Below are 27,190 nucleotides of genomic sequence, written 5' to 3'. Positions count from 1 at the left end.
AGTGCAGTTGTCCTATGCTGCTACGTTTCAAATTTATTATTATAGGTAATTGACCGACATGATTGTTGTCTGTTTACATTGGACAAAGCTGATAGTGTCATACAACCTCTGCAGCAAAATAGGCCTGAACTTAGACAGGCAGTAGTTACATAGTATAGGACCTATTTTATATTGTAGTTATCTGCATTTACTGTGCTTCTTTCTATGCAGGATGAACTTCATGAAGTTGTCAACACATGGAATGCACATAAAATCAGACCAAGATCAAGTGGTGGTGCAGTATCTGGTCGGCCATTTGTAATGTACTCATTCCCAGAGCTGTACAGTGCTGAGGATAGACTGAAGCCTATTTCCATGGAGGAGGCCACCTTGTGTATGGAAGAGTGTACCCCCAAAGACCAGTTTCCATGCGATGAAACTGTTTTTGAACTGTCTTGTCAACTGATGGAGGAGAATTGATGGGAGGCCCCAGCAGATCCACTTGCTGCAGCTGATCTGTACATCATGTTAAGAGATGAAATACTTCAAAATATTTGAAGAAAAGTACAAATCAAATTTTGGAAAAAAGCAAAGGAAAATAGGCAGTTTACTTTAGTTCCATATTTGGATTGTAATTGTATTATTATGTATTATTAGGGCCCGAGCACCGAAGCGGTGCGAGTACCTCTTGAAATTGAAGGAATTATTATTATTATTAGGGCCCGAGCACCGAAGGCGGTGCGAGAACCTCTTGAAATTGAAGGAATTATTAGGGCCCGAGCACCGAAGGCGGTGCGAGGACCTCTTGAAATTGAAGGAATTATTAGGGCCCGAGCACTGCACGCAGTGGCGAGGACCTCTTGGAATGCAAGGAATTATTATTAGGGCCCGAGCACCGAAGGCGGTGCGAGAACCTCTTGAAATTGAAGGAATTAGGGCCCGAGCACCGAAGCGGTGCGAGTACCTCTTGAAATTGAAGGAATTATTAGGGCCCGAGCACCGAAGCGGTGCGAGTACCTCTTGAAATTGAAGGAATTATTATTCTTTCTTTGTTTGTTTGTTTGTTTCTGGTGCCAAATGAATCGCATATTTGGCGGCTTTAACATGCCCCAAAACTCATCAAATTTGGACTGTGCATCAGGTCTGGTGAAAAATTTGATATTTTGTGGGTTTCGCAGATGACTGTTGCAAAATGGCTCCATAGCGCCCCCTAGAAATTTTCAGAAACGCCTCCCCATAGAAGTCACTTTCACCTAGGTGTATGAAATTTGGTAAGCATATTGAACAGCCCAAGACGCACTAAAAAGCCTCTTGCACCCATACCTCAAACCAAACAGGAAGTCAGCCATTTTGCTTTGAATTTCAAAATAAGACGTGTTTTTGGCGATTTCCAGGGGTCATACTTTATCGAACTCCTCCTAGGGACTTCCTCCCAGACTTTTCAAAGTCGCTCAGTTTATTGACAACACATTGACGATTAAAAGTTATCAAAAGCTTGAGTTTTTGAGAATGGGTGTGGCCTTGGCTGGGGGTCAAAGTCTGATGTTTTTTGGGCAAAATGCCAAAAAATGTAAATCACTGTTACTCTCACATACAGTCTTCTATCCTCTTCATATTTCACATGTATGACAAGAATCCCAGCCCCAACACAATTACAGGAAAATATTTCCCATCAGGCCTAGCGCCCGCTACTGGAAACAGGAAGTGACATGTTTTACTCTACAAGCCCCTCCTCCAAGGTGGTAAAACATATTAACCTCAAATTCATGTCAGGAAACTCTTAAGATCTTGATTAAGGTCTGTGACAAAACTTGGTGAGGTTACAACAGAGGGCGTGAACCTGGCGGCGCCACGAATATAACCTTCGCCATGATGCCTCGCCATGACATTTGGGCTGCGATAACTCGCCTGTACTTCATCGTGTCTGCACCAAATTTCACATGCTTGATCAGAGTCCCGCCCTGAACAGATCTACACACTCCTTTCCTTACCAATCCTATAGCGCCACCCACTGGTGACAGCCTGTATCAACTCTCATATACATTGTCCAATCTCCACCAAATTTCACAGGTTTGATGAGGGGACTGCCCTGAACACATCTACATATACATTTTTCACTCATACTCTTAGCGCCATCTACTGGGCAGAGCCAGTACTAACTCTCAAATAGATTGTCCGATCAGCTCCTAATTTCACATGCATGATTATAGTCCCGGCCTGGACAGATCTATATATACATTTTTCACTCATGGTCATAGCGCCACCTACTGGGCAGAGCCTGTATCAACTCTCATATACATTGTCCAATCTCCTCCAAATTTCACAGGTTTCATGAGGGTACTGCCCTGAACACATCTACATATACATTTCTCACTCATAGTCATAGCGCCACCTACTGGGCAGAGCCTGTATAAACTGTCATATACATTGTCCAATCTCCTCCAAATTTCAAAGGTTTGATGAGGGTACTGCCATGAACACATCTACATATACATTTTTCACTCATAGTCATAGCGCCACCTACTGGGCAGAGCCTGTATCAACTCTCATATACATTGTCCAATCTCCTCCAAATTTCACAGGTTTCATGAGCGTACTGCCCTGAACACATAGGCATATTACTTTTTCGCTCATACTCTTAGCGCCACCTACTGGGCAGAGCCAGTACTAACTCTCAAATAGATTGTCCGATCAGCTCCTAATTTCACATGCATGATTATAGTCCCGGCCTGGACAGATCTATATATACATTTTTCACTCATAGTCATAGCGCCACCTACTGGGCAGAGCCTGTATCAACTCTCATATACATTGTCCAATCTCCTCCAAATTTCACAGGTGTCATGAGGGTACTGCCCTGAACAGATCTCCATAGGATTTTGGGTGATGCTGATAGCACCACCTACTGGTGCACAGCCCCTGGCTGCAGCACATGCTGTGGCTCATTCACTCTCTGCTGCTGCAGCACGCCCCAAGGCTGGCTCGTACCCCGTGACCGCGACACGCCCCAACGTGGCCACGGGTGCGAGGGCCCGTTCATCGCCGCTTGCGGCTTTAATTATTAGGGCCCGAGCACTGCACGCAGTGGCGAGGACCTCTTGGAATGCAAGGAATTATTATTCTTCTTATTATTTTAATCCGCAATGAATCGCAAATTTGGCGGCTTAAACATGCCCCAAAACTCATCAAATTTGGAATGTGCATCAGGTCTGGCGAAAAATTTGATATTTTGTGGGTTTCCCACATGGCAATGGCAAAATGGCTCTATAGCGCCCCCTAGAATTTTAGCAAAATTCAGCCCCTAAAGGAGGTTTCACCTACGGGCCTGAAATTTGGTAGGCATATGTATCATGTCCATACCTACAAAAAAGTCTCATATACATATGTCCATAACCCAACAGGAAGTCAGCCATTTTGCTTTGAATTTCAAAATAAAGCGTGTTTTTGTGGATTTCCAGTGGTCATACTTTAACGAACTCCTCCTAGGGACTTCCTCCCAGACTTTTCAAAGTCGGTCAGTGTATTGACAAGACATTGGAGATGAAAAGTTATCAAAAGCTTGAGTTTTTGAGAATGGGCGTGGCCTTGGCGGGGGGTCAAAGTCTGATGTTTGTTTGGCAAAATGCCAAAAATGTAAAATCACTGTAACTCTCGTATATAGTCTTCTGCCTTTTTCATATTTCACGTGTATGACAAGAGTCCCAGCCTGAACACAATTACATGAAAATATTTCCCATCAGGCCTAGCGCCCGCTACTGGAAACAGGAAGTGACATATTTTACTCTACAAGCCCCTCCTCCAAGGTGGTAAAACATGTTAACCTCAAATTCATGTCAGGAAACTCTTAAGACCTTGATTAAGGTCTGTGACAAAACTTGGTGAGGTTACAACAGAGGGCGTGACCCTGGCGGCGCCACGAATATAACCTTCGCCGTGATGCCTCGCCATGACATTTAGGCTGCGATAACTCGCCTGAACTTCATCGTGTCTGCACCAAATTTCACATGCTTGATCAGAGTCCCGCCCTGAACAGATCTACACACTCCTTTCCTTACCAATCCTATAGCGCCACCCACTGGTGACAGCCTGTATCAACTCTCATATACATTGTCCAATCTCCACCAACTTTCACAGGTTTGATGAGGGTACTGCCCTGAACACATCTACAGATACATTTTTCACTCAAAGTCATAGCGCCACCTACTGGGCAGAGCCAGTACTACCTCTCACATACAATGTTATATCAGCTTCAAAATTTACATGCATGATTATAGTCTCGGCCTGAACAGGTCTACATATTAATCTTTCGCTCATAGTCATAGCGCCACCTACTGGGCAGAGCCTGAATAAACTCTCATATACATTGTCCAATCTCCTCCAAATTTCACAGGTTTCATGAGGGTACTGCCCTGAACACATCTACATATACATTTCTCACTCATAGTCATAGCACCACCTACTGGGCAGAGCCTGTATCAACTGTCATATACATTGTCCAATCTCCACCAAATTTCACAGGTTTGATGAGGGTACTGCCCTGAACACATCTACATATACATTATTCACTCATAGTCATAGCGCCACCTACTGGGCAGAGCCTGTATCAACTCTCATATACATTGTCCAATCTCCTCCAAATTTCACAGGTTTCATGAGCGTACTGCCCTGAACACATAGGCATATTACTTTTTCGCTCATACTCTTAGTGCCACCTACTGGGCAGAGCCAGTACTAACTCTCAAATAGATTGTCCGATCAGCTCCTAATTTCACATGCATGATTATAGTCCCGGCCTGGACAGATCTATATATACATTTTTCACTCATACTCATAGCGCCACCTACTGGGCAGAGCCTGTATCAACTCTCATATACATTGTCCAATCTCCTCCAAATTTCACAGGTGTCATGAGGGTACTGCCCTGAACAGATCTCCATAGGATTTTGGGTGATGCTGATAGCACCACCTACTGGTGCACAGCCCCTGGCTGCAGCACATGCTGTGGCTCATTCACACTCTGCTGCTGCAGCACGCCCCAAGGCTGGCTCGTACCCCGTGACCGCGACACGCCCCAACGTGGCCACGGGTGCGAGGGCCCGTTCATCGCCGCTTGCGGCTTTAATTATTATTCTTTCTTTGTTTGTTTCTGGTGCCAAATGAATCGCAAATTTGGCGGCTTTAACATGCCCCAAAACTCATCAAATTTGGACTGTGCATCAGGTCTGGTGAAAAATTTGATATTTTGTGGGTTTCGCAGATGACTGTTGCAAAATGGCTCCATAGCGCCCCCTAGAAATTTTCAAAAACGCCTCCCCATAGAGGTTACTTTCACCTAGGTGTATGAAATTTGGTAAGCATATTGAACAGCCCAAGACGCACTAAAAAGCCTCTTGCACCCATACCTCAAACGCAACAGGAAGTCAGCCATTTTGCTTTGAATTTCAAAATAAGACGTGTTTTTGGCGATTTCCAGGGGTCATACTTTAACGAACTCCTCCTAGGGACTTCCTCCCAGACTTTTCAAAGTCGCTCAGTTTATTGAAAACACATTGAAGATTAAAAGTTATCAAAAGCTTGAGTTTTTGAGAATGGGCGTGGCCTTGGCTGGGGGTCAAAGTCTGATGTTTTTTGGGCAAAATGCCAAAAAATGAAAATCACTGTTACTCTCACATACAGTCTTCTATCCTCTTCATATTTCACATGTATGACAAGAATCCCAGCCCCAACACAATTACATGAAAATATTTCCCATCAGGTCTAGCGCCCGCTACTGGAAACAGGAAGTGACATGTTTTACTCTACAAGCGCCTCCTCCAAGATGGTAAAACATATTAACCTCAAATTCATGTCAGGAAACTCTTAAGATCTTGATTAAGGTCTGTGAGAAAACTTGGTGAGGTTACAACAGAGGGCGTGACCCTGGCGGCGCCACGAATATAACCTTCGCCATGATGCCTCGCCATAACATTTAGGCATTGATAACTCGTCCGTACTTCATCCTGTCTGCACCAAATTTCACATGCTTGATCAGAGTCCCGCCCTGAACAGATCTACACACTCCTTTCCTTTCCAATCCTATAGCGCCACCCACTGGTGACAGCCTGTATCAACTCTCATATACATTGTCCAATCTCCACCAAATTTCACAGGTTTGATGAGGGTACTGCCCTGAACACATCTACAGATACATTTTTCAATCAAAGTCATAGCGCCACCTACTGGGCAGAGCCAGTACTACCTCTCACATACAATGTTATATCAGCTTCAAAATTTACATGCATGATTATAGTCTCGGCCTGAACAGGTCTACATATTAATCTTTCACTCATAGTCATAGCGCCACCTACTGGGCAGAGCCAGTACTACCTCTCACATACAATGTTATATCAGCTTCAAAATTTACATGCATGATTATAGTCTCGGCCTGAACAGGTCTACATATTAATCTTTCACTCATAGTCATAGCGCCACCTACTGGGCAGAGCCTTTATCAACTCTCATATACATTGTCCAATCTCCTCCAAATTTCACAGGTGTCATGAGGGTACTGCCCTGAACAGATCTTCATAGGATTTTGGGTGATGCTGATAGCACCACCTACTGGTGCACAGCCCCTGGCTGCAGCACATGCTGTGGCTCATTCACACTCTGCTGCTGCAGCACGCCCCAAGGCTGGCTCGTACCCCGCGGCCGCGACAAGCCCCAACTTGGCCACGGGTGCGAGGGCCCGTTCATCGCCGCTTGCGGCTTTAATTAGGGCCCGAGCACCGAAGCGGTGCGAGTACCTCTTGAAATTGAAGGAATTATTATTATTCTTTCTTTGTTTGTTTCTGGTGCCAAATGAATCGCATATTTGGCGGCTTTAACATGCCCCAAAACTCATCAAATTTGGACTGTGCATCAGGTCTGGTGAAAAATTTGATATTTTGTGGGTTTCGCAGATGACTGTTGCAAAATGGCTCCATAGCGCCCCCTAGAAATTTTCAAAAACGCCTCCCCATAGAGGTTACTTTCACCTAGATGTATGAAATTTGGTAAGCATATTGAACAGCCCAAGACGCACTAAAAAGCCTCTTGCACCCATACCTCAAACCAAACAGGAAGTCAGCCATTTTGCTTTGAATTTCAAAATAAGACGTGTTTTTGGCGATTTACAGGGGTCATACTTTAACGAACTTCTCCTAGGGACTTCCTCCCAGACTTTTCAAAGTCGCTCAGTTTATTGACAACACATTGAAGATTAAAAGTTATCAAAAGCTTGAGTTTTTGAGAATGGGCGTGGCCTTGGCGGGGGGTCAAAGTCTGATGTTTTTTGGGCAAAATGCCAAAAAATGAAAATCACTGTTACTCTCACATACAGTCTTCTATCCTCTTCATATTTCACATGTATGACAAGAATCCCAGCCCCAACACAATTACAGGAAAATATTTCCCATCAGGCCTAGCGCCCGCTACTGGAGACAGGAAGTGACATGTTTTACTCTACAAGCCCCTCCTCCAAGGTGGTAAAACATATTAACCTCAAATTCATGTCAGGAAACTCTTAAGATCTTGATTAAGGTCTGTGAGAAAACTTGGTGAGGTTACAACAGAGGGCGTGACCCTGGCGGCGCCACGAATATAACCTTCGCCATGATGCCTCGCCATAACATTTAGGCTGCGATAACTCGTCCGTACTTCATCCTGTCTGCACCAAATTTCACATGCTTGATCAGAGTCCCGCCCTGAACAGATCTACACACTCCTTTCCTTACCAATCCTATATCGCCACCCACTGGTGACAGCCTGTATCAACTCTCATATACATTGTCCAATCTCCACCAAATTTCACAGGTTTGATGAGGGTACTGCCCTGAACACATCTACAGATACATTTTTCACTCAAAGTCATAGCGCCACCTACTGGGCAGAGCCAGTACTACCTCTCACATACAATGTTATATCAGCTTCAAAATTTGCATGCATGATTATAGTCTCGGCCTGAACAGGTCTACATATTAATCTTTCGCTCATAGTCATAGCGCCACCTACTGGGCAGAGCCTGTATAAACTGTCATATACATTATCCAATCTCCACCAAATTTCAAAGGTTTGATGAGGTTACTGCCATAAACACATCTACATATACATTTTTCACTCATAGTCATAGCGCCACCTACTGGGCAGAGCCTGTATCAACTCTCATATACATTGTCCAATCTCCTCCAAATTTCACAGGTTTCATGAGCGTACTGCCCTGAACACATAGGCATATTAATTTTTCGCTCATACTCTTAGCGCCATCTACTGGGCAGAGCCAGTACTAACTCTCAAATAGATTGTCCGATCAGCTCCTAATTTCACATGCATGATTATAGTCCCGGCCTGGACAGATCTATATATACATTTTTCACTCATAGTCATAGCGCCACCTACTAGGCAGAGCCTGTATCAACTCTCATATACATTGTCCAATCTCCTCCAAATTTCACAGGTTTCATGAGGGTACTGCCCTGAACACATCTACATATACATTTCTCACTCATAGTCATAGCGCCACCTACTGGGCAGAGCCTGTATAAACTGTCATATACATTGTCCAATCTCCTCCAAATTTCAAAGGTTTGATGAGGGTACTGCCATGAACACATCTACATATACATTTTTCACTCATAGTCATAGCGCCACCTACTGGGCAGAGCCTGTATCAACTCTCATATACATTGTCCAATCTCCTCCAAATTTCACAGGTTTCATGAGCGTACTGCCCTGAACACATAGGCATATTACTTTTTCGCTCATACTCTTAGCGCCACCTACTGGGCAGAGCCAGTACTAACTCTCAAATAGATTGTCCGATCAGCTCCTAATTTCACATGCATGATTATAGTCCCGGCCTGGACAGATCTATATATACATTTTTCACTCATAGTCATAGCGCCACCTACTGGGCAGAGCCTGTATCAACTCTCATATACATTGTCCAATCTCCTCCAAATTTCACAGGTGTCATGAGGGTACTGCCCTGAACAGATCTCCATAGGATTTTGGGTGATGCTGATAGCACCACCTACTGGTGCACAGCCCCTGGCTGCATCACATGCTGTGGCTCATTCACACTCTGCTGCTGCAGCACGCCCCAAGGCTGGCTCGTACCCCGTGACCGCGACACGCCCCAACGTGGCCACGGGTGCGAGGGCCCGTTCATCGCCGCTTGCGGCTTTAATTATTATTATTATTCTTTCTTTGTTTGTTTGTTTCTGGTGCCAAATGAATCGCATATTTGGCGGCTTTAACATGCCCCAAAACTCATCAAATTTGGACTGTGCATCAGGGCTGGTGAAAAATTTGATATTTTGTGGGTTTCGCAGATGACTGTTGCAAAATGGCTCCATAGCGCCCCCTAGAAATTTTCAAAAACGCCTCCCCATAGAGGTTACTTTCACCTAGGTGTATGAAATTTGGTAAGCATATTGAACAGCCCAAGACGCACTAAAAAGCCTCTTGCACCCATACCTCAAACCAAACAGGAAGTCAGCCATTTTGCTTTGAATTTCAAAATAAGACGTGTTTTTGGCGATTTCCAGGGGTCATACTTTAACGAACTCCTCCTAGGGACTTCCTCCCAGACTTTTCAAAGTCGCTCAGTTTATTGACAACACATTGAAGATTAAAAGTTATCAAAAGCTTGAGTTTTTGAGAATGGGCGTGGCCTTGGCTGGGGGTCAAAGTCTGATGTTTTTTGGGCAAAATGCCAAAAAATGAAAATCACTGTTACTCTCACATACAGTCTTCTATCCTCTTCATATTTCACATGTATGACAAGAATCCCAGCCCCAACACAATTACAGGAAAATATTTCCCATCAGGCCTAGCGCCCGCTACTGGAAACAGGAAGTGACATGTTTTACTCTACAAGCCCCTCCTCCAAGGTGGTAAAACATATTAACCTCAAATTCATGTCAGGAAACTCTTAAGATCTTGATTAAGGTCTGTGACAAAACTTGGTGAGGTTACAACAGAGGGCGTGAACCTGGCGGCGCCACGAATATAACCTTCGCCATGATGCCTCGCCATGACATTTAGGCTGCGATAACTCGCCTGTACTTCATCGTGTCTGCACCAAATTTCACATGCTTGATCAGAGTCCCGCCCTGAACAGATCTACACACTCCTTTCCTTACCAATCCTATAGCGCCACCCACTGGTGACAGCCTGTATCAACTCTCATATACATTGTCCAATCTCCACCAAATTTCACAGGTTTGATGAGGGTACTGCCCTGAACACATCTACAGATACATTTTTCACTCAAAGTCATAGCGCCACCTACTGGGCGGAGCCAGTACTAACTCTCACATACATTGTCCGATCAGCTCCAAATTTCACAGGTTTGATGAGGGTACTGCCCTGAACACATCTACAGATACATTTTTCACTCAAAGTCATAGCGCCACCTACTGGGCAGAGCCAGTACTACCTCTCACATACAATGTTATATCAGCTTCAAAATTTAGATGCATGATTATAGTCTTAGCCTGAACAGGTCTACATATTAATCTTTCACTCAAAGTCATAGCGCCACCTACTGGGCAGAGCCAGTACTAACTCTCACATACATTGTCCGATCAGCTCCAAATTTCACAGGTTTCGTGAGGGTACCGCCCTGAACAGGTCTACATATTAATCTTTCGCTCATACTCATAGCGCCACCTACTGGCAAGAGTCAGTACTACCTCTCACATACAATGTTATATCAGCTTCAAATTTCACATGCATGATTATAGTCTCGGCCTGAACAGATCTCCATAGGAATTTTGGGTGATGCTGACCAAGCCCCTACTGGTGGACAGCCTGTGGCTACAGCACATCCTGTGCTTCATGCACGCCCCGCTTCTGAGGTGCACCCCGTGTCTGCAGCACACCCCGCGACCGCAACAAGTCCCAACGTGGCCACGGGTGCGAGGGCCCGTTCATCGCCGCTTGCGGCTTTAATTAGGGCCCGAGCACCGAAGCGGTGCGAGTACCTCTTGAAATTGAAGGAATTATTATTATTCTTTCTTTGTTTGTTTGTTTCTGGTGCCAAATGAATCGCATATTTGGCGGCTTTAACATGCCCCAAAACTCATCAAATTTGGACTGTGCATCAGGTCTGGCGAAAAATTTGATATTTTGTGGGTTTCGCAGATGACTGTTGCAAAATGGCTCCATAGCGCCCCCTAGAAATTTTCAAAAACGCCTCCCCATAGAGGTTACTTTCACCTAGGTGTATGAAATTTGGTAAGCATATTGAACAGCCCAAGACGCACTAAAAAGCCTCTTGCACCCATACCTCAAACCAAACAGGAAGTCAGCCATTTTGCTTTGAATTTCAAAATAAGACGTGTTTTGGGCGATTTACAGGGGTCATACTTTAACGAACTCCTCCTAGGGACTTCCTCCCAGACTTTTCAAAGTCGCTCAGTTTATTGACAACACATTGAAGATTAAAAGTTATCAAAAGCTTGAGTTTTTGAGAATGGGTGTGGCCTTGGCTGGGGGTCAAAGTCTGATGTTTTTTGGGCAAAATGCCAAAAAATGTAAAATCACTGTTACTCTCACATACAGTCTTCTATCCTCTTCATATTTCACATGTCAGACAAGAATCCCAGCCCCAACACAATTACATGAAAATATTTCCCATCAGGTCTAGCGCCCGCTACTGGAAACAGGAAGTGACATGTTTTACTCTACAAGCCCCTCCTCCAAGATGGTAAAACATATTAACCTCAAATTCATGTCAGGAAACTCTTAAGATCTTGATTAAGGTCTGTGACAAAACTTGGTGAGGTTACAACAGAGGGCGTGAACCTGGCGGCGCCACGAATATAACATTCGCCATGATGCCTCGCCATGACATTTAGGCTGCGATAACTCGCCTGTACTTCATCGTGTCTGCACCAAATTTCACATGCTTGATCAGAGTCCCGCCCTGAACAGATCTACACACTCCTTTCCTTACCAATCCTATAGCGCCACCCACTGGTGACAGCCTGTATCAACTCTCATATACATTGTCCAATCTCCACCAAATTTCACAGGTTTGATGAGGGTACTGCCCTGAACACATCTACAGATACATTTTTCACTCAAAGTCATAGCGCCACCTACTGGGCGGAGCCAGTACTAACTCTCACTTACATTGTCCGATCAGCTCCAAATTTCACAGGTTTGATGAGGTAACTGCCCTGAACACATCTACAGATACATTTTTCACTCAAAGTCATAGCGCCACCTACTGGGCAGAGCCAGTACTACCTCTCACATACAATGTTATAACAGCTTCAAAATTTACATGCATGATTATAGTCTCGGCCTGAACAGGTCTACATATTAATCTTTCACTCAATGTCATAGCGCCACCTACTGGGCAGAGCCAGTACTAACTCTCACATACATTGTCCGATCAGCTCCAAATTTCACAGGTTTCATGAGGGTACTGCCCTGAACAGGTCTACATATTAATCTTTCGCTCAAAGTCATAGCGCCACCTACTGGGTAGAGCCTGAATAAACTCTCATATACATTGTCCAATCTCCTCCAAATTTCACAGGTTTCATGAGGGTACTGCCCTGAACACATCTACATATACATTTCTCACTCATAGTCATAGCGCCACCTACTGGGCAGAGCCTGTATAAACTGTCATATACATTGTCCAATCTCCACCAAATTTCAATGGTTTGATGAGGGTACTGCCATGAACACATCTACATATACATTTTTCACTCATAGTCATAGCGCCACCTACTGGGCAGAGCCTGTATCAACTCTCATATACATTGTCCAATCTCCTCCAAATTTCACAGGTTTCATGAGCGTACTGCCCTGAACACATAGGCATATTACTTTTTCGCTCATACTCTTAGCGCCACCTACTGGGCAGAGCCAGTACTAACTCTCAAATTGATTGTCCGATCAGCTCCTAATTTCACATGCATGATTATAGTCCCGGCCTGGACAGATCTATATATACATTTTTCACTCATAGTCATAGCGCCACCTACTGGGCAGAGCCTGTATCAACTCTCATATACATTGTCCAATCTCCTCCAAATTTGACAGGTTTCATGAGGGTACTGCCCTGAACACTTCTGCATATTACTTTTTCGCTCATACTCTTAGCGCCACCTACTGGGCAGAGCCAGTACTAACTCTCAAATAGATTGTCCGATCAGCTCCTAATTTCACATGCATGATTATAGTCCCGGCCTGGATAGATCTATATATACATTTTTCACTCATAGTCATAGCGCCACCTACTGGGCAGAGCCTGAATAAACTCTCATATACATTGTCCAATCTCCTCCAAATTTCACAGGTGTCATGAGGGTACTGCCCTGAACAGATCTCCATAGGATTTTGGGTGATGCTGATAGCACCACCTACTGGTGCACAGCCCCTGGCTGCAGCACATGCTGTGGCTCATTCACACTCTGCTGCTGCAGCACGCCCCAAGGTTGGCTCGTACCCCGTGACCGCGACACGCCCCAACGTGGCCACGGGTGCGAGGGCCCGTTCATCGCCGCTTGCGGCTTAAATTATTATTATTATTCTTTTCTTTGTTTGTTTGTTTCTGGTGCCAAATGAATCGCATATTTGGCGGCTTTAACATGCCCCAAAACTCATCAAATTTGGACTGTGCATTAGGTCTGGTGAAAAAATTGATATTTTGTGGGTTTGGCAGATGACTGTTGCAAAATGGCTCCATAGCGCCCCCTAGAAATTTTCAAAAACGCCTCCCCATAGAGGTTACTTTCACCTAGGTGTATGAAATTTGGTAAGCATATTGAACAGCCCAAGACGCACTAAAAAGCCTCTTGCACCCATACCTCAAACCAAACAGGAAGTCACCCATTTTGCTTTGAATTTCAAAATAAGACGTGTTTTTGGCGATTTCCAGGGGTCATACTTTAACGAACTCCTCCTAGGGACTTCCTCCCAGACTTTTCAAAGTCGCTCAGTTTATTGACAACACATTGAAGATTAAAAGTTATCAAAAGCTTGAGTTTTTGAGAATGGGCGTGGCCTTCGTGGGGGGTCAAAGTCTGATGTTTGTTTGGCAAAATGCCAAAAATGTAAAATCACTGTAACTCTCATATATAGTCTTCTGCCTTTTTCATATTTCATGTGTATGACAAGAGTCCCAGCCTGAACACAATTACATGAAAATATTTCCCATCAGGCCTAGCGCCCGCTACTGGAAACAGGAAGTGACATATTTTACTCTACAAGCCCCTCCTCCAAGGTGGTAAAACATGTTAACCTCAAATTCATGTCAGGAAACTCTTAAGATCTTGATTAAGGTCTGTGACAAAACTTGGTCAGGTTACAACAGAGGGCGTGACCCTGGCGGCGCGGCGAATATAACCTTCGCCATGATGCCTCGCCATGACATTTAGGCTGCGATAACTCGCCTGTTCTTCATCCTGTCTGCACCAAATTTCACATGCTTGATCAGAGTCCCGCCCTGAACAGATCTACACACTCCTATCCTTACCAATCCTATAGCGCCACCCACTGGTGACAGCCTGTATCAACTCTCATATACATTGTCCAATCTCCACCAAATTTAACAGGTTTGATGAGGGTACCGCCCTGAACACATCTACATATACATTTCTAACTCATAGTCATAGCGCCACCTACTGGGCAGAGCCTGTATCAACTCTCATATACATTGTCCAATCCCCTCCAAATTTCACAGGTTTCATGAGCGTACTGCCCTGAACACATAGGCATATTACTTTTTCGCTCATACTCTTAGCGCCACCTACTGGGCAGAGCCAGTACTAACTCTCACATACATTGTTCAATCGGCTTGAGATTTCACATGCATGATGACAGTGTCGGACTGAACAGTTCTACATATACATCTTTCACTCATACTCATAGCGCCACCTACTGGGCAGAGCCTGTATCAACTCTCATATACATTGTCCGATCAGCTCCAAATTTCACAGGTTTGATGAGGGTACTGCCCTGAACAAATCTACAGATACATTTTTCACTCAAAGTCATAGCGCCACCTACTGGGCAGAGCCAGTACTAACTGTCACATACATTGTCCGATCAGCTCCTGATTTCACATGCATGATAACAGTCTCGGCCTGCACAGGTCTACATAATCATTTTTCGCTCATACTCATAGCGCCACCTACTGGCTAGAGTCAGTACTACCTCTCACATACAATGTTATATCAGCTTCAAATTTCACATGCATGATTATAGTCTCGGCCTGAACAGATCTCCATAGGAATTTTGGGTGATGCTGACCAAGCCCCTACTGGTGGACAGCCTGTGGCTACAGCACATCCTGTGCTTCATGCACACCCCGCTTCTGAGGTGCACCCCGTGTCTGCAGCACACCCCGCGGCCGCGACAAGCCCCAACGTGGCCACGGGTGCGAGGGCCCGTTCATCGCCGCTTGCGGCTTTAATTCTTCTTCTTCTTCTTCTTATTATTTTAATCCGCAATGAATCGCAAATTTGGTGGCTTAAACATGCCCCAAAACTAATCAAATTTGGAATGTGCATCAGGTCTGGCGAAAAATTTGATATTTTGTGGGTTTCCCACATGGCAATGGCAAAATGGCTCTATAGCGCCCCCTAGAATTTTAGCAAAATTCAGCCCCTAAAGGAGGTTTCACCTACGGGCCTGAAATTCGGTAGGCATATGTATCATGTCCATACCTACAAAAAAGTCTCATATACATATGCCCATAACCCAACAGGAAGTCAGCCATTTTGCTTTGAATTTCAAAATAAAGAGTGTTTTTGGCGATTTCCAGTGGTCATACTTTAACGAACTCCTCCTACGGACTTCCTCCCAGACTTTTCAAAGTCGGTCAGTGTATTGACAAGACATTGGAGATGAAAAGTTATCAAAAGCTTGAGTTTTTGAGAATGGGCGTGGCCTTGGCGGGGGGTCAAAGTCTGATGTTTGTTTGGCAAAATGCCAAAAATGTAAAATCACTGTAACTCTCATATATAGTCTTCTGCCTTTTTCATATTTCACGTGTATGACAAGAGTCCCAGCCTGAACACAATTACATGAAAATATTTCCCATCAGGCCTAGCGCCCGCTACTGGAAACAGGAAGTGACATGTTTTACTCTACAAGCCCCTCCTCCAAGGTGGTAAAACCTGTTAACCTCAAATTCATGTCAGGAAACTCTTAAGACCTTGATTAAGGTCTGTGAGAAAACTTGGTGAGGTTACAACAGAGGGCGTGACCCTGGCGGCGCGGCGAATATAACCTTCATCATGATGCCTCGCCGTAACATTTAGGCATTGATAACTCATCCGTACTTCATCCTGTCTGCACCAAATTTCACATGCTTGATCAGAGTCCCGCCCTGAACAGATCTACACACTCCTTTCCTTTCCAATCCTATAGCGCCACCCACTGGTGACAGCCTGTATCAACTCTCATATACATTGTCCAATCTCCACCAAATTTCACAGGTTTGATGAGGGTACTGCCCTGAACACATCTACAGATACATTTTTCACTCAAAGTCATAGCGCCACCTACTGGGCAGAGCCAGTACTACCTCTCACATACAATGTTATATCAGCTTCAAAATTTACATGCATGATTATAGTCTCGGCCTGAACAGGTCTACATATTAATCTTTCACTCATAGTCATAGCGCCACCTACTGGGCAGAGCCTGTATCAACTCTCATATACATTGTCCAATCTCCTCCAAATTTCACAGGTGTCATGAGGGTACTGCCCTGAACAGATCTTCATAGGATTTTGGGTGATGCTGATAGCACCACCTACTGGTGCACAGCCCCTGGCTGCAGCACATGCTGTGGCTCATTCACACTCTGCTGCTGCAGCACGCCCCAAGGCTGGCTCGTACCCCGCGGCCGCGACAAGCCCCAACTTGGCCACGGGTGCGAGGGCCCGTTCATCGCCGCTTGCGGCTTTATTATTATTCTTTCTTTGTTTGTTTGTTTGTTTCTGGTGCCAAATGAATCGCATATTTGGCGGCTTTAACATGCCCCAAAACTCATCAAATTTGGACTGTGCATCAGGGCTGGTGAAAAATTTGATATTTTGTGGGTTTCACAGATGACTGTTGCAAAATGGCTCCATAGCGCCCCCTAGAAATTTTCAAAAACGCCTCCCCATAGAGGTTACTTTCACCTAGGTGTATGAAATTTGGTAAGCATATTGAACAGCCCAAGACGCACTAAAAAGCCTCTAGCACCCATACCTCAAACCAGACAGGAAGTCAGTCATTTTGCTTTGAATTTCAAAATAAGACGTGTTTTGGGCGATTTACAGGGGTCATACTTTAACGAACTCCTCCTAGGGACTTCCTCCCAGACTTTTCAAAGTCGCTCAGTTTATTGACAACACATTGAAGATTAAAAGTTATCAAAAGCTTGAGTTTTTGAGAATGGGCGTGGCCTTGGCTGGGGGTCAAAGTCTGATGTTTTTTGGGCAAAATGCCAAAAAATGTAAAATCACTGTTACTCTCACATACAGTCTTCTATCCTCTTCATATTTCACATGTCAGACAAGAATCCCAGCCCCAACACAATTACAGGAAAATATTTCCCATCAGGCCTAGCGCCCGCTACTGGAAACAGGAAGTGACATGTTTTACTCTACAAGCCCCTCCTCCAAGGTGGTAAAACATATTAACCTCAAATTCATGTCAGGAAACTCTTAAGACCTTGATTAAGGTCTGTGAGAAAACTTGGTGAGGTTACAACAGAGGGCGTGACCCTGGCGGCGCCACGAATATAACCTTCGCCATGATGCCTCGCCATAACATTTAGGCATTGATAACTCGTCCGTACTTCATCCTGTCTGCACCAAATTTCACATGCTTGATCAGAGTCCCGCCCTGAACAGATCTACACACTCCTTTCCTTACCAATCCCATAGCGCCACCCACTGGTGACAGCCTGTATCAACTATCATATACATTGTCCAATCTCCACCAAATTTCACAGGTTTCATGAGGGTACTGCCCTGAACACATCTACAGATACATTTTTCACTCAAAGTCATAGCGCCACCTACTGGGCAGAGCCAGTACTAACTCTCACATAGATTGTCCGATCAGCTCCTAATTTCACATGCATGATAACATTCTCGGCCTGCACAGGTCTACATATGAATTTTCTTTCGCTCATACTCATAGCGCCACCTACTGGTAAGAGCCAGTACTACCTCTCACATACAATGGTATATCAGCTTCAAATTTCACATGCATGATTATAGTCTCGGCCTGAACAGATCTCCATAGGAATTTGGGTGATGCTGACAGCAGCCCCTACTGGTGGACAGCCTGTGGCTACAGCACATCCTGTGCTTCATGCACAACCCGCTTCTGAGGTGCACCCCGTGTCTGCAGCATACCCCGCGGCCGCGACAAGCCCCAACGTGGCCACGGGTGCGAGGGCCCGTTCATCGCTGCTTGCGGCTTTAATTGTTATTGTTATTGTTACATGTTGGAAGTTAGTGTACAGGCCAGTAATATCCATAGTGCACACTAAGTCTGTATCCTGAAGATCCTGAATGGAAGAGATCATGTTGTTGTTGAAGTCAGTGGTGTCTTTCAAGTAAGAAGGAAGCATATATACCAATTGTTTAATGTGTGAATCAATATATTGCAAAATAGGTTCCATGAGGGTCTGGTTGCCAGCCACTATGGGACGTCCAGGGACTAGTTCAATGCATGATTTGTGAATTTTGGGCAAAGTATAAAAAATAGGGCATATTGAGTGTTGCTGCTTTTTTGGAGATGAATAGATCTTCTAGAGCTTTATTCAGAAAACAATTTATCTCCAGAGAAAATTTAACAGTGGGGTCATAACTAAATGGAGTGTAAAAATGGTGGCAGTTTTTGAGTTGGTGCAAGATTTCTGTTCTATATGCTTCTTTGCTTTGAACCACTACTGCACCTCCTTTATCAGCACTCCTTATAACAATTGAATTATCATTAGACAAACTGACAAGCGCATGACGCTATTTAGAGGCTAAATTTGAAAAACCTTTATTTTTATCAGTTTTGAAAAGGGACGCTATGCCCTGGTCTACTAATCCACAAAAAGTGGAAACAGAAGAATTGTTCACTGGGTACGGAAGAGGATTAGGGCCACTGGAAAAAAAATAACAAATGAAGGTCCAATAAATTATTTTTTAAATTTCATTCTGACTTAAATCTCAAGTTTTTTTTTTCTGACATTCAGGGAGAGTGTCACTTTCACTTATGGCATGCAGGAGGAGTACAGCAGGCTGACATAATGACGGATTTAGGTGACTTTTTACGCATCCGAGGGGTTCCTGAGGAAGCCATTTCACTATTAGATGAGCAAAAGGTGAGTGAATGTTATGTTTTGAAACTTGTGTACGTTAATTTGAAGAAAAAGCCACTGATATCGTTTCCCCTCTGTAGGTGGTATGCTCGTTAGCTATTGTGGTTGGACTGCTGCATACATATATTGCCGTTCTGCTGAGGCATCACCATTCTTACGTGTGATTTTTGTTAATGTTTTATACTTATTATGAAATAATCTGCTACTTAATTATGATTTGGAACTCGACCGGGTCGGCGGGGGGTGCGCCTGTGGCCATTGTCACAGCGGGCATTCACGGACCCGTCCGCCCGCTCCAGAGAGCGCGATCGCCCACTGTTAGCATCATTTAGCAAAACAACGTGTTCATGCAACTGCGCTAAATGGTCATGTTTCAAGCATATCCCAACCACACCTGACAACCTGACGGTTTGAAATGCTATATCGCAGAGGTCCATGGTTAGAGTACGATGACTGGGGAATGTTTGCTCAATTATCAGCTCGGATAACTGGTGACCAGAGACATAGGTGTTCTTCTCTCTAACTGATGCTGTCCACGACCCTGTCCACGACTTTACGTGCAAAAGTACTGTTACTGTGTACTTTTTAAGTAATGCCTGATTCCACATTAGGATGCAATATGAGTCTTTTTTTTCCTGATTTTGTGTCCTATAAAGTACTTTATAGGCTTAATACTTATTGGAATACATGCACATATAATTTAAAGTATCATACTTTTGCTGTGTATTTTTGAGTTAAACACTTTAAAATTCTAGAATACAGTGATATTTTGAGTCTGTTTTTCCCTGATTTTGATGTCTAGTTAACAAAATTCCAATGGAATTTATGATGCAGATTAGTTGGAGTCAGTATTACTTAAAATGTATGCACGGGTAATTTGAATTACTTTAACTGTGTACTTTTCGAGTAACCCACTGCAACAATTAAGCCCCTTTCCTGGTTGTAAGAACATTTTTTCCTTAAGGAGTTCAAGAGAATTATATTATATTATATTATATTATATTATACACAAAGAATTTCATGGAAATAAAACAGGTAATCTAGTTATCAGATTTTCAACACCACACCCTCAAATTTGAGTTTAAAATAAACACAACTATACATTCTATGGTTTTGATCTATTCATTTTGAGGAAGGATGTAGAGTTTTATTTGTTTTTTCTTCCAATGCTTAATGAATTAGTTTCTAAAATAAAAAGATAGGGAAAAGTTATTCTTTCTCATTTATGAATATTGTATGGAAGTTATTCCTCGGTTAGTTTTAATTCTGTAAGTTTCAAGGGACTGTTATTATTCCTTTTAATTGATCTTATATTACGTTAAGGTCTTTACAACTGTAAATTTTACAAGATGTGCTTGAACCTCTCTTCCTCTTATACTACATCATGATGCGTTCAATTGTAAATGCCTGCTTTGGATAGTTTTGAATTCTTGTGCATATTGTTGGTGCATTTTGTGTGTGTTTTTTTTAATATAATTTTTTAGGTTCTTAAAGTGTGTCTGAGAGAATGCTGTAACACTGTTTTATTGTGACATGAATGTTTTGTAGAGTAACCTCACCCGACTTTCTATCAGCATGTGGATGATTACTCAGTGACTATATTCATTTTTTTAGTGAACTGTTCATTTTAAATAATGTTTTAGCAATATTCACTTTGATTAAAATTAATGTATTTTATTTTGTCATGTTTACAGATTGACAGCGATGTCATTGCAGTAATGGATGATGCAACTCTGGCAAATTACATCCCTTCTTATGGAGATAGGATTGCTCTATTTAATTTCTGCAAAAATAAAAAGCCTGTCACCAAAAGAAAACAAGGGCTCTTAGAAAGGTTAAGAGAGAAAATGAAAGTCAGAAAGGACCGGAAAAAGGACAATGTATCACATTCAGATACAAGAACTACACATGCAAAGAAGCTAAAATCATCACGAAATGTGGAGATAGGATGGATCTACAGTGACGGAACAATGGCCAAACAGGTGCGGGCAAAGCAGGAAGGCGGCACCAGAAAAATAAAACTGGCGACTGATGCTGGATTAAAAGACATCCTGCAAGAAGGAAAGAAACTTTTCTTTCCTGATGGAGTATCTCCCAAAGGATCAACAACTGATTTCAAGTTTGAGGTATGGGACTTTAAACAGAACCTCCTTACAGATGACACATGCCAGTCCATTGGCGCTATGTACGAGACTGCAAGGCTGTCAATGTTGCGCTTTTACATTGCAACCAAGCCAAAAGAACTTGATGATGATGATGCCAGTGAGACATCTGATGTGGTCCTTGTCTCAGCAGACAGTGTGAATGAAATCAGTGCAGCAGAACAAAATGTAGTAGAAGTTGTGGATGATTTTGCTGGAACCCAGTCTTTATCAGAAATGTCTGTTCATTCAGAAATTTCTTTTGGTCCACTTTATGATGTTCAAGGGGACACAGAGGATACACTGATCTATCAAGGTTTTCTTATCCCCACCAGTCCAGCCCATCCAGAGGATGTGACAACAATCACCATACATCATAGTAACACACTTGCAAGACTTGATTACTGCCTTCTCTGACGCAGAGACTTTGAACAAAGCCCTGAATGTGATACGCATACTTCCAGACAACAAGGAAGAAGCAGGCAGTGGAACTGGAGTACTGAAAGATGTTCTTAGCTGCTTCTGGCAGGAATTCTATGAGCGATGTACTCTTGGCACCACAGTTAAAGTACCCTTCATCCGCCATGATTTTCCAGGAGAAAAATGGAAGGCAATTGGCAGAATCCTTTTGAAAGGTTACCAAGACTGTCAGTACTTGCCAAACAAACTTGCTTTGCCCTTCTTTGAGCAGGGGCTTTTCAGTAGTGTATACAGTGATCTTAAAGTACATTTTCTGCAGTTTGTGAGCAGCCAAGAAGGGGAGGTTTTGAAGCAAGCAATGAGTGATTTCTCCACAGTTGACTATGATGATCTTGTGGAAGTTCTGGATTGCTATGGCTGCAGAAGGAGAATTACTGCTGAGAATATTTCGACAATACTTGATGAAATAGCGCACAAAGAACTTGTCCAAAAACCGATGTTTGTTATTGACTGCTGGAGGGAGATTACCCTTTATCACCTCTCCCTCAGTCCAGAGCAACTGACTAAGTTGACCTGGACCTCTGACCTACAACCAACCTCTGACCTACAACCAACCCCAAAAAAGGTCTGTCAGCTGCTGAAGTTTGCAACTGATTTAACTCCAAAGCAAAAGGAAGTGGGGAATCATTTGAAAAGATTCATCAGAGTTAGATGAAAGTAAACTTCAGAAATTTCTAAGGTTCTGCATTGGATCTGATCTTATAGTTACAGACAGCATCTATGTGGAATTTGAAAGTTCACAAGAAGACCAATAAGTCACACATGTGGGAAGATACTGCACATAGCTGAAAGGTATGAGAACTTTCCAGATTTCCGTTCAGAGTTTAATGCATTCCTTGAAAGCAATGTCTGGGTAATGGACATTGTTTAGATTCCTACAGCCATTAACACAACAAGCATCTGTTAAATGAGTGTTGACTTTGATCTGATTGTGCATAATTGCAATGTTAATTGCAATTCCTCAACAATATTGAGGAAAACATGAATCCAGGTTCTCCAGGTGCACAACACAAACCTTCCGTCTGGACAATTATTTTATTCATGTATTATTAATGCATTTTAAGATTTTGGGCCTGCATTTTAAAAACAGAAGAACAGTGTCATGTTTCATCACAGCGGTGTTCAGAATGTAAAATTCATTTGGGCCTTTTTTTGTACGTTTCAAAATTGTGCAGCACCCATGTGAAATATATTTGTAAGTCACCATTAAATTGCATGAAAGTGTAGTCAGCCCTGAATCCATACATTAACAGGAATTTTATGGTGAACAAAATCAAGTACTTTGTTTAAGTCAGGCTAGTTAAACCAGGAAATATTTGTTAAGTCTGAACTCAGTACAACTGTATTAATAATATCTAAACAGATATGCTTGCAGTTTTTTCAACAGTATTGTTAGTTTGCTGTGCACTTTTCTTATTACCTTTCACTAACTTGTAATCTGGAAAATGTTGCGTGATATGCAATTGCTGGATTTGCAGCTGACAGCTAAAATGTCTGTGAAAGCAAGTCTTCAGCGTGTTTAATGTTCAGACAAGTTTTTAGTAGATACTAAAGCTATTCCGAAGTTCTCTTATTTGTCATTTTGCCTTGATAAATGTCCTGTTTTCCAATATATTGTTACTCCACAAATCAAAGTTCAGTAGCATATAGTTAACAGTTAACCTATATCTGTCCATTGTTTGTGATCTCATTGATCGTTGACTGAGCGCTTCCTCCATGTCAGATCCTCACTAGACATTCTACAAATTCTCTCCAAAGTTAGAACACTTTGTACTATCTGTTATGTGCTAACATTGCAAAAATGTCTTGTTACTTAAAGCAAGTCCGAAGCGAAGTTAAAGTCACACTAACTTGACATTGCTAGTATTGTTGTGAGCAGCAAAGCTGATTCAGTCTCTTTTTGTTGGACACTTTTGAACTGTTATTGTTTTAGCACATCATAGTGCAGTCTGTTAATGCAAAGTTCTCTCTGCAGAGGAACTGACATCTTCTCGAGCAATTTGCTTTAAATTCCACACCCTGTGAATCGACCAACTTGATGATGCATCTTATGGTATCTTGTGATACAGCAAATCCCTGTTGAACTGCACAAAGATGTAGTCAAAGATAACCCTAAATAGTTCATTTATCCACATATTTCTTGCTCTTAGTTGTAGTGTTGACTTAAAACCAGGAAGAAGCTCCTTTGCGTCTGAAAGACAATTTAGATTGTTCACATCATCATAAGTGTTCACACTCGTCTAAAATTCACGTGAATCTGTCACTTTTGATAGTGAAATGTTACTATGAAATGTTGAGCCATTTTGGTCACATGTAGACTGGCTTATATTATGAGTTATAATAATAATAATAATAGATTTTATTTGAAGGCGCCTTTCTCGGCACTCAAGGACACCGTACATAGATATATATATATATATATACACAAAATACACATTAAAAGAGAGAGAAAAAACAAACAAAACAAGAAAAACAAAAGTGACAAAGCAATTAGCGTCATGTGGAATAAGCAGATTTAAACAGATGTGTTTTGAGTTTTGATTTAAAATCGGGGAATGAATCTATGTTTCTGAGTTGGGGTGGTAATGAATTCCAGAGACGGGGTGCAAATATGTTGCGTATGTATTACCAGGATTTTTTTTTTACTTTAAATGTGAATAAAATGTTAACTTCTTCCACCACATTTGTTTATTGATCTTGCATTAAATGTTGATCTCATATTTAGTAAGCACCCTGTCCATTTGGGTAAAAATTGATGGGATTAACAAGGTTTAAATACAACTGTTTGAGAATGTTATATAGCTTCCTATAGGTAATCATATTGGACAAAAACACTATAAAGTAATTTATAGCTTTGACTAAAACAGTTGTGAAAAAAGTTCACCAGTACATAAGTGGAATGTACACTGCTTTGTGTGGGCATTATGATAATAAGGCTCTGAAAAGTCCAATAATATCTGACTTATTAACAGTGCGGTAAATTATTTCACCATGAACAAATGGCCACTAATGAAGAGAGCTAAAGACAGGTTTGAGCATAAAGGAAAACATTAAAAAATGAAATGGTTTAACTGAAGCCTTAGAGATAATGTGTAATGGTCATTTGGGCTACTATAAACAAAAACATGGGGCAGTAATTCAAAAGCCTTCTCTTGAAAAGTGAAAAAGAGAAACAGAAATTGTGTTGCTGAGGGTCAAGCATTCCTTAAGAATGCGTGGAGTCTTTATTAATACATTTATAACAAAATATTACATTTCCATGTTTGGTTGTTTTTAAGTGTTAGACACAGTTGCTACACTTCTTTAGTGGCTTTAGAATCCAACATATCCCTCAATACTCATGGGCAGACACATTGTAAAATCAAAAAAAAATATGTCTTCATCAACTTCAATTACAACATTAAAGCCGCAAGCGGCGATGAACGGGCCCTCGCACCCGTGGCCACGTTGGGTTGTGTAGCGACCGCGGGGTGCGAGCCAGCCTTGGGGCGTGCTGCAGCAGCTGAGTGTGAATAAGCCAAAGCATGTGCTGCAGCCAGGGGCTGTGCACCAGTCGGTGGTGCTATCAGCATCACCCAAATTCCTATGAAGATCTGTTCAGGGCAGTACCCTCATGAAACCTGTGAAATTTGGAGGAGATTGGACAATGTATATGAGAGTGTATTCAGGCTCTGCCCAGTAGGTGGCGCTGTGACTATGAGCGAAAAATGAATATGTAGAACTGTTTAGTCTGAAACTGTAATCATACATGGGAAATTTCAAGCTGATTGGACATTGCATATTAGAGTTACTACTGGCTCTTACCAGTAGGTGGCGCTATGAGTAAGAGCGAAAAATGATTATGTAGATGTGTTCAGGGTGGTACCCTCATCAAACCTGTGAAATTTGGTGGAGATTGGACAATGTATATGAGAGTTGATACAGGCTCTGCCCAGTAGGTGGCGCTATGTCTATGAGTGAAAAATGTATATGTAGATGTGTTCAGGGCAGTACCCTCATCAAACCTGTGAAATTTGGTGGAGATTGGACAATGTATGTGAGAGTTGATTCCAGCTCTCACCAGTGGGTGGCGCTATAGCATTGTCAAAAAAAGGAGTGTGTAGATCTGTTCAGGCCGAGACTATAATCATGCATGTGAAATTTGAAGCTGATATAACATTGTATGTGACAGGTAGTACTGACTCTAGCCAGTAGGTGGCGCTATGAGTATGAGCGAAAAATGATTATCTAGACCTGTGCAGGCCGAGACTGTTATCATGCATGTGAAATTAGGAGCTGATCGGACAATCTATGTGAGAGTTAGTACTGGCACTGCCCAGTAGGTGGCGCTATGACTATGAGCGAAAGATTAATATGTAGACCTTTTCAGGGCGGTACCCTCATGAAACCTGTGAAATTTGGAGCTGATCGGACAATGTATGTGAGAGTTAATACTGGCTCTGCCCAGTAGGTGGCGCTATGACTTTGAGTGAAAAATGTATCTGTAGATGTGTTTAGGGCAGTACCCTCATCAAACCTGTGAAATTTGGTGGAGATTGGACAATGTATATGAGAGTTGATACAGGCTGTCACCAGTGGGTGGCGCTATAGGATTGGTAAGGAAAGGAGTGTGTAGATCTGTTCAGGGCGGGACTCTGATCAAGCATGTGAAATTTGGTGCAGACAGGATGAAGTACGGACGAGTTATCAATGCCTAAATGTTATGGCGAGGCATCATGGCGAAGGTTATATTCGTGGCGCCGCCAGGGTCACGCCCTCTTTTGTAACCTCACCAAGTTTTGTCACAGACCTTAATCAAGATCTTAAGAGTTTCCTGACATGAATTTGAGGTTAATATGTTTTACCACCTTGGAGGAGGGGCTTGTAGAGTAAAACATGTCACTTCCTGTTTCCAGTAGCGGGCGCTAGGCCTGATGGGAAATATTTTCATGTAATTGTGTTGGGGCTGGGACTCTTGTCATACATGTGAAATATGAAGAGGATAGAAGACTGTATGTGAGAGTAACAGTGATTTTCATTTTTTGGCATTTTGCCCAAAAAACATCAGACTTTGACTCCCAGCCAAGGCCATGCCCATTCTCAAAAACTCAAGCTTTTGATAACTTTTAATCTTCAATGTGTTGTCAATAAACTGAGCGACTTTGAAAAGTCTGGGAGGAAGTCCCTAGGAGGAGTTCGTTAAAGTATGACCCCTGGAAATCGCCAAAAACACATCTTATTTTGAAAT

Source organism: Semicossyphus pulcher, unplaced genomic scaffold (genome assembly GCF_022749685.1).
Source record: "Semicossyphus pulcher isolate SPU_LCO1_2020_fin unplaced genomic scaffold, fSemPul1.0.p SCAF_1, whole genome shotgun sequence".
In the NCBI taxonomy this organism is placed as follows: Eukaryota; Metazoa; Chordata; class Actinopteri; order Labriformes; family Labridae; genus Semicossyphus; species Semicossyphus pulcher.
This window is presented reverse-complemented; position numbering follows the sequence as displayed.